Here is a 9438-nt window from a genome sequence, read left to right as displayed (position 1 = left end):
GCAGTTTGGTGTCCTACGAAGGGCACAGACTGTGAAGCGCAGCAAGCCTTAGAGCCATCCTGATACCGCCACTTCCCAGCTGTGGGACTTTGGGTAGTTTCTCACCCTATCTGGCCCTCAGTTTCTGCCTCTGTGAATTGGGCCAATAGTCCTCCCCTCGTGGAACAGCAAGATTCCACGTGCTGTGCTGAGTAAGCCCGGCCCACAGGGCTTCTGGGCCACCCCTTCCCCCCCGCATTAGCCCCAGGACTAAGGACACCGAAAACCCGCATAATTTATTCCGTGAATTACCTAAAAATTGTCAAGACCAACCTGACTAAAATCAGAACACAAGTCCACTCTGTGCTTCATTGTGTACAAAAGGGAAAACTCAGAAAACCTTTGTGTCTACGGAAATAAAATTCACAACCTAACTTGAGAGTTATGTTTTATTCACAGGACTTTCTGAGGGTCCGAACCTGGGGTGACAGCCTCTCAGATCGTTCTAAGAGACTGTTCCAAAGTGGCAGGGAGGAGCCAGGATGTACAGGAGTTTTGCCACAAAGACCAGGTAGTCGGAACATCAAACAGTTCCTGTTAAAGAAAGCCAGACATCTCAAGTTAAGGAATGTAGGCTTTTCTACGTGTGGGAAGGTGCAAAGGTCTGGGCTCATTGAAATCTTCCCTTTGACGTGCACCTAGCCGTCTAGGGCAGCGTCCCGTTCTTCCACAGTCTGAGCTCCCCCGGGGGCACGCCGGGGCTGCTTGCTTGTTTCCCTCCTGAGTCCCCTCCCCTCACTGTCGGGGGGTGACAGTTGTGGCTGATGGCTTGGTGGCTGCAGCATCCTTTACTGATACAGCTGCAATATTTTTCATTCACATTTGATTTTAGAACAAAAATCCAGGTGGATCAGATGCCGTAGTCTCACCATGGTTAAATGGAAGGAGAGAAACCTGGAGGTTAATAAAACATCTGATCGGATCCTTTGCAAAGCGGTTGGCTCTCCAGGCTCAAGGTTCCGGGCTTCCGGCTGAGCCAAGGGGGCCGCGTGAGCCAGAGGCCTGGGAGGCACTGCAACTGGCCCAGCGCCGCGGACAGGCCCTTCCCCTGTGTCACCGCCTGGTTAAGCTGCCACAGGGGAGACGGGGGCCTCTGCTCCGAGTCAGGTGTGACAGGTGACGACAGCAGGGAATTCCCAGGACTGGGGTTCAGTAACAACTGTAGGGCCCCTTGTGGGCTGGGCACATCTGAGCTTCATAATTTATACACACAGAGTCCTTTCCTCATCACCTGGAAGTGCTTCCTACAACCCGTCAGACTGCACTGCTCACAGAGGCCAGCACTCACTTCTATGTCGTGCAGGACGGAGCTCGCAGAGCCTTTCTGCCCGTGACGTGGATGACAGTGCCAGCAGGTCTCGCTCAGGGAGCCCAGGCAGCTTGGTGGCTGTTGTGGCCTGGATCTCAGCCCTGGCTGTCCCCAGAGCGCACTGCTCCCACCAGCGTCTGGAGCTGGGGCCTGGAGTGAGGCCATGATGGGGAGGCTGTGCTGCAGCCCCAGGGCAGTGCCAGGAAAGGGGGGCACTGAGGGGCGTCCTGGTGAAGCAACACCCTCCACTCTTGCAGGAGCCCCGGGGGTCCTTCCTGCCCCAGGCTCCAGTTGCAGGTGGCCTGACCCTGATGCTCCAAGAAGGGCCTTACAGAAAATGAAGTACATGTTTGCTCCCGGGGCAGCCGAAGTTTACCAGGCACCGAGGTGGGAGGCATGGCGCTACTCCACTCCGGGATGCGGCCGCCCCCTCTTCCCACCCAGGGTTTTCCCTTTTTATCCACTTCCCACATTGAGCTTTTAAAGAAAGATGCTTGTCCAAATTCCCCTGGAGGGTTGGAAGAGTACCTTCCCCTCAACACACACACAGACACACAGACACACAGACATACACACAGACACACACAGACACAGACACACAGACACAGACACAGACACAGACCCACAGACACACACACAGACACACACACAGACACAGTCACACAGACACAGACACACACACAGACCCACAGACACACACAGACACAGACACACACACACGCACTTGTGCAATTTCACTTCCTCCGAGGACGGTGGTGGAGCGCGCAGGCTGTGACAGTGACTGTCCTCAGTGAGGCGACAGTGGAAGTTGTGGCCCAGCAGTTCCAGTGAGAAGGAACAGTGGAGTGGGGGGTCCTTCCTTATCTAGAAATTAAGTTTCTTGCTTTTGAGCAAATATATTAAAGACGAGGAGACGACACCGCTTCACTCCGGAAACGAGGCAGGAGAGCTGGGACCAGATGTCCCCCTCAGCGCGCCCGGGCTGCTGGACTAGAGCTGGTGTGGGCTGAGCTGTGTTTCCACCACGTCCCGACGCTGAAGGCCTAACCCCAGTACCTGTGAACATGGCCTTATTGGAAGTAGGGTCATCGTGGATGTCATTAGGTAGGACGCAGTCAGACTAACCTCGTGTGACTGGTGTCCTTATAAAAGGCGAGATTTGGACTCGGACAGGCACATGGAGAGATGCCCTGTGAAGATGAAGGCAGAGATCAGGGAGGTGCTTGTATAAGTCAAGGGGTGACAGATCTCCAGCAAACCCCCAGAAGCCCGGGGAGGGCCTGGAACAGACTCTCCGTCACAGCCTCAGAAGGAACCAGCCCTGCACACGCCTTGACCTGGATTCCAGCCACCAGAGCTGGGAGCTGGTCAATTTCTGCTGTTTAATCCACTCCACTTGTGGTGCTTTGTTACCGCTGCCCTAGGATGTTCACACAAGAATTGTAACTGGGAGTCAGTGCCGGGTCCTCGTTTCTGTCCTGGAAAAGCATAATGGCCTGAAGACCTGTACTGCCCTGAATCAGGGGCAGCCTGGCCGTTGTGACACACTCCTGCCCCTTTGGTCAGCAGCCCAGCATCCGGGTGCGGCAGGGGATGCTGGGCTACTGGGACAGAGAAGAGTCCCGTGCAGCAGAGGCTGGATGCCGTGCTGGGGCTCCTGGTCCTAAAACTCGGGGATCAGCAAGAAGCTCTCTCCTCACTCCCACAGAACAAAGATAGAAGTTTCTTTGGAAGAATAAGTTCTGCAGGGAAGAAAGTTACACATAATTGGTCCAAACCTGTCTTGTCTGGGTGATGCCACTTGCCCTGGGTCACGTTGCCACCTGTCCCTCGGCTTGTGGTCCAGAGCAATCTCCTTCCCACTGGGACCTCGCAGAGGTCTGTCTGCTCCAGGGGAGAGACCACACATATTTTCCTGATGCGGAGTTCCCCCTTCCCACCCCTCTTTCTCTCCAGAAGCGTCTTGGACACATCTGTCCCACCAGTTCCTCTTCTCTGCTCTCCAGATGAAGACACAGCCAACCACCTTCCCTGTTTGCTTTTCCTCATCAGGCACCAAGTGCTTCTAAGGACACGGTGCCCCAGGGAAACAGGTGGGCTTTATAATCCAGTAAATGTCAAAATTATCCACAGAGCAATGTTAGTGTGACCAGCAGCAGTACAGCCAAGGGCATCAGAGGCTGCTTCCCGGTGCTCCAGACAAGACCCGCCGCCAACCCTTCGGCGTTAAAGTGCTCTGGGAAGCCCTCCGTGTTCCCAGACGTCAGCGCCCGCCCCAGCCCAGCCTGGCATGCAGTCCTCAGAACAGAGCAAGGAGAGGTTAGTTGCCTTGGATCCTCCAGAATGGCTAGTGTGACAGACCCCTTGATACGTATGTATCGGTTTAGAGGAGCCAGAAAAGGCTCCCTCTGGGCGCCGCATCCCAGGTTAAGGTTAAATGGAAGAGACTGGCTTCTGGGCGGGCCTGGGTTCAGGAGCTTCTGGAGCGGCCCCCCAAGTCCCTCCCATTGGCAGAAGGATGAGCAGACCAGCCCCTTGCCCTCCCTGGCTTCGGGGGGGAGGTCCAGGCCGGCCCACCTCGACGCTGAGGGAGCTGCTGGGGCTGTGCTGGTGGGCACGGGGCGGGGTCTGGGGCGGGGGCCCCGCAGGAATCCCGGCCCCGCCGCGCGCCATCTGTGCAGCCTCGGACGGGCTCCCTGACGCTCAGTTTCCTCGTCTGGGAAATGGCCGCAATGATACCCACCGTACAGAGTGTGTGCTGTTCACATGCACGAGATACTTCAAACGGTGCCAGGCTGACCGCAGCCCTGAATACCTGCCTGTGAGATGAGTGTGTAAAGCAAGCAGCTTGCTGTGGGCGGACACGGGGCACCTGGGTGACAAGAGGACGGACGTCTAGGGGGAGAGGGACCCGTAAGGAGAACGCAAGGTCAGCTCCACCTGCCGCCGCGGGTTTGCGTCCTGCCCCAGCTCTCGCCGCCGGGGCGGGAACGGCGTGCCAGCCTCACACCGTGGCCCCTTCTGCCAAGACGCCTCTTCTAAACAGTGAGCGAGAGAGTCGTGTGAGTGGGTGAAGCCAGAAGCCCATTTGGCAAGAGCGCTGTTCTGGAAAACGAACAGCCATGTGGGCTGGGAGGAGGTTTTCTGTGCGTCTTCACCGTCTCTCCGGCTCGCGTACCCCGGCTGAGCAGCGCTCGGCTGAGGGAAGGCGGGGCAGCAGATGGACAGAGATTTTTCTCAAACTTCTTTCTGAGCCAATTTCAAAATATAGACATGGTTGGGGGGGGGGAGCCTTGTTTTCTCTTTTTAGTTTTGAAAGATTTCATATGAAGACACAATTTTAAATTTCTTTCTTTCCCCCAACGAGCTGTTTGGAGATGGCGGTCCAAGAATGAGGTGGAATCTGTATTTATGAAGGAAGACTCACCCCAAAGCCATGCCCTTTCCTGCCCATAATTCAAGGAGCAGTTGTGTAGGGTTTTGGCTAGAGAGAGAGAGAGAGAGAGGCGTATTATGCAGGGATGTTCAAAGCAACTGTAATGGAAACAGGTTTGGATTAATTCCATGAGAGTAAGTGCGGAGTTTTGGTCTGCTCAGCCATCCTACTGATCGACTGATGGATTGGCTTTTTCAAATGTTTATTGAGCGCCCACTATAGCCAGACACAGCGGTAGGCACTGAGAATTCAGCAATAAACAAAGCAGGGCCTGCCCTTCTCAGGCGGGTGCGGGGAGCGGTGGCTCTGGGGACGCCACACCCCAGGCAGCTGAGAGCAAGAGCCGTGCCCCACAGCGGAGGCCAAGGGGCTCGTCCAGACCCTCCACCCTGCATCCTGCCGCTTCCTCGCCGTGTCTCTGGCTCTGGCTCCACAGCCCGGCTCCCCGCGCAGAGGGAAACCTCCACTGCCACCTTCTTTTGGGAATCAGACACAGCTGCGCTCACCTCCCGGCTCTGCCACTCAGCAGAGACTCGGTTTCCGCCTGTCAGATTGAGCCCACAGCTTCCCGAACAGCTGGCAGGAGAATTTGAGAACAGTCACAAAGTGGCTGCACTGGGGCTGGTGTGAGCCCAGTGTGCCTGCTGTCCTCGCTGGCATCTCAGACCCGCCACCGCATGGCCCTCCCTCTCCCATCTCCTCGGATGCTGGGTGGGACCCTTGGCGCACAGGGCCTGTCACTTGCCTAGGACCCAGAAACAGAGGGATGGAGCTGTGGCCGCTGCCCAGCCCCTGGGAAGCACAGCAGAACAGCGGTGAAGGGGCTGCACCCACACCCCCGGGCTGCCCCCCGCCCCTGCCTGGCCTGCAGGTCCTGGGGGAGAAGCAAGCGGACGCCGTGGCTTTCTTAGTGAGCTGGACCACTGAGACCCTTCTGTGGGACACCTGGCTCTCGCCTGGTCTCTGTGTCCACTTACCCAGGGGGTCCCACCAGGGGCAGCGCCACAGTCCAGCTGCCTCGATCCTACAAGGGAGGCCTAAGGCTCCAGGCTGCCGGGCACCGAGACTGAGCGTCTCGGCCCAGGGAGAGCTGAGAGGCACGGGCATGCAGAGGGACATCTTGCCAGACCTCCCGACGGCTATCGTGGTCCGTGGCAGGCCTCCAGGGGGCCCTGCAGGGAAAGTCAGCAGAGATGGAAGACCCTGCTGGACATTCTGAATTGACTGACTTACTGGGGACTGGGTTAGAGCTAGGTATGCCCTTCTTGTTTCTTCTTTCCTGAAAAGGGGGTGCAGCAGATACTTCCCCTGCTCAGGGGCCCAGCAAGTCGGGCCATGCCCTCCTGCAGACTGCCACCCAGCTGTGCCCTACGTGGAAGAGCTGGTGGCCCTGATCCCACACTCCCAGCCTTGGCTCAGAGGTAGCCCCACATTTCCATTGGCGAGTCTTTGCCATGTGGGACGGGACGGAGCAGGTTGCCAGGTGGGTGGTGCCACCCAGCAGGCTGGAACCTGCTTGGGGTGGAGGAGGGACCTCCCTGCAGGGATGCCCCTGGCCCAGAAGTCCTCCCACGGACCACCTCTGTCACCTTGATCTGCTGCTTGAGACCAGCTTTTTTTTTTTTTTGGCATGTGAGGAGGAGGTAATTAAGGTTATTTATTTCTATTATTACTTACTTCATGGAGGTACTGGGGATTGAACCCAGGACCTTGTGCATGCTGAGCACGCGCCAGCACTGAGCTGTACCCTCCGCTACTTTTGATCGGCCTTATGGCCTCAGGCACGAGCTACGTAAACAGGCTAGCCTGTGCCTGCTGGTGCCGTTCATTCGTTTCTAATTTAACAGTATTCGCTCTCCGGGAACACCGTCCATCAGCCCTGGGCTACGTGTGTAAGGCACCTGTCAGGAACTGTGAGAGGTGAGGGGCGACCGCAAGCCCCGTGTTCAGAGCTCTGGAAGATTCCAGATCGGAAGAGCCCTGGGTTTGCCGCGACCCCAGGACTTACCCACAGCAGCGCCACAGCAGCGCCCCCGCTCCACCAAGCGCCCGGCGCAGGACGTGAGTGGCCCGTAGTGAACCCCACAAGCTGAGCGGCCCGGCCCGCGGCAGGGTGAGAGGATGCTTGGCAGGTGGGCGATATCTTCGAAAGCCTGAGCTTTCCCGAGAACAGCTGAGAAGTGCGCAGGTGACAGGATCAAGACTAGAAAGAAAACAAAGCAGGGAAACCAGGGGGCGCCCCAGGGATGATTCCATTTGGAAACAAGGTGCGGCAGGAACCCGCTGTGCCCCAGTTCAGACCTCAAGACCTCACCTGTGCCTCGAGTTGCTTTTCGGGGGGGTCTGGCCGGCTGCCCAGGCGTGCACCCCGACAGCGTGCGCTCCAATACCTCCTGCGCCTCGCCCCCCACACCCTGGCTTCCGTCCTCACCACCCACAGTGCCTCCTCTGAGCCACTCCCACAGGGACCACCTGCCTAGAGAACTGGGGCGGGGGCTCCCCTCCAAGGGGCACCCCTGAGCGAGGTCTGTCAGGCTGCTCGGGCTCCCTGGGGTGAGCGGTCTGCCGCAGAGACGCCAGATACAAGCGCTCCCACCTGCTCCCCGCGCTCCCTGGCCTCACTCTCCATCCCTGGCTCAGTCTACCTTTGGGGTTGGACCCCCCAGTAAAGCAGGAGGCACATGCTCTCCCCTCCTGTCCCCTGCTTTTCAGGGAGCCCGGGTCCTGTCAGTGGTGCCCCACGGCCTCATCCACGGGGTCCGGTCCAGGTAGGTGGGATCCCGGAACTTACAGCCACAAGCCCTCAGGGAGACTGCACTTCTGCTCGTAAGAGCAGGATGCCCCCAAACATCTCGTTTAGCTTGTGTTGCAGACGTGCGCAGTGGGCAGGGCTTAGCCCAACTTAGAGATAAAACCGAAGGGGAGAGTAGTTAAAGGTCTCGACTAAACGTAACCGAGCAGGGCGATGGAGACCTTCCCTCCCCCGTATCCTCTGCTGTGGCTCCTCTCAGGAGGACCCAGGTAACAGCATCTGGTATGTATTCCCGGAGTTCTTCAGATGCTAAAGCCACCACCAAATGGAAGAAATTTACTCCTGGATGATGAGGAGCACGTGGTCCCCAGACGCCTAAGGACTGATGGTGCTGACGCCCTTACCTCCTCGTCAGCCACTCAGAGGCCTGTGCATGAGCTGATCACACACCCTGGGCCATCCCTCCTTGCACCAGGCTTTTAAAAGGCTTTGCTGAAACCCTTCGGGGGTTCAGGGGTTTGGGGCCACAAGCCGCCCCTCCTTGCCTGGCCCTGCATTGGACCTTTCTCTGCTCCAAACTCCACTGTTTCTGTTTGCCTGGCCTGCCTGTGCATCGGGCACACATAAAGCCTGCGTTGGGTGACGTGAGACCCCAGAGCTTTAAACGGACGCGGGACTGAAGGATGCTGCTCCCCAGGCAGTAACAGGAGGGAGGGCAGCTGCTGAGAAGTCCCACGGACCCCTCGCGCCCTGAGTGGCCTCTGGGTCACAAGCGTCAGCAGCCCTGTGTGTGTGCTGTGAGGGTGCACTGGCTGTTCACCCTTGAATGTATTTAATAATCAGCAAGAAATGCAGATGCACAGCCCTGACGCAGGAGATGGGAAGACAGTGGGAGGGCAGGGAGAAGCAGGGCTAGCCAGTAACGCTTTCTCTGTGTTTCAGGGCCTCTGGCACAAGCGACTTAGCTTGGGCTTCTCCCAGAAGCAGACCCTGGCACCATCGCAAACTCACACATAAGTTTTTTCTGGGGGGAAACAATCCTGGGGGCTGCAAAGAGGGGAAAGCCACTCCACGGCGTGTTCTTTATTTTTATTTTTTTGGGGGGCAATCAGATATTTACTTGTTTATTTATCGGTACTGGGGATCGAACCCAGGACCTCGTGCATGCTAAGCACGCCCTCTACCACTGAGCTCCAGCCTCCCCAACATGGTGTGTTCCTGAGTCGGTTCCCACCGTGGGCCTCTGGGCTCAGCCCTGCTGGGGAACGGGAAGGGGAGTGATCAGCCACCAGCTCCCATCCCCACTCTCAAGGGTCGCCCAGGGTGTGTCTGCTCCCTTGCTCTCCCACTTGGCCAGGTGAGTGGGCTCCTGCAAAAGTTCAGTGTGACAGCAGCAGAGAAGTCCTGAGGCAGAGAGGGAGAGGTGGGCGGGGCTCCGGGGCAAGTGTTTCCAGCTCCTCCCCTTGGCTGGTTGCCAGAGCAATGGCTGGAGCGAAAGGTGGGCTGAGTGGACATGAGGTGGTGCATAAGATGTCTAGCACAACATCCAAAGGACAGGTCCTGTGAACAGCTGGACACACGTGCCTGGAGCTCAGAGGGCGCTTAGGCTGAGCTATAAAGGCAGGAGTCACCAGCGTACGGATGATATTCAGAACCACAGGTGGTCAACCCAGGCAAAGGCTGGAGAGGAAAGGTGAGTGGGCCCAGGACTGAGCTCTGAGACGTCCCCGTTCAAAGGGAGTCAGAGAAGGAGTGGAGTAGGGGGAAAACCGGTAAGTGGGTGTCGTGGGGCCCTAAGAAGTTAAACAAGGACAGAAACATCGTCAACAGGTCGCTGGTGGGCTTGTCAGGACGGGCTTCAGTGCAGCAGCGGGGACCGTCCTGACTGGAGGGCACGTGAGA

General features: G+C 57.7%; 1 long non-coding RNA gene across 1 annotated transcript; it reads right to left on the bottom strand.

Annotated features, from left to right (window-relative positions):
* Positions 1–1210: 1210 nt before the first annotated feature.
* LOC140698704 (uncharacterized) lies at positions 1211–6138 on the bottom strand. Its single transcript, XR_012076564.1, has 3 exons — positions 6018–6138; positions 2474–2538; positions 1211–2212 (listed from the first exon to the last, which is right to left on the bottom strand). It is a non-coding gene; the product is annotated as an uncharacterized lncRNA (long non-coding RNA).
* Between the last annotated feature and the right edge of the window lie 3300 nt (positions 6139–9438).

This window comes from Vicugna pacos, chromosome 1 (assembly GCF_048564905.1).
Source record: "Vicugna pacos chromosome 1, VicPac4, whole genome shotgun sequence".
NCBI classification, from domain to species: Eukaryota; Metazoa; Chordata; class Mammalia; order Artiodactyla; family Camelidae; genus Vicugna; species Vicugna pacos.
The sequence above is the reverse complement of the archived record's forward strand: the minus strand, read 5'-3'. Positions and strand labels throughout refer to the sequence as shown.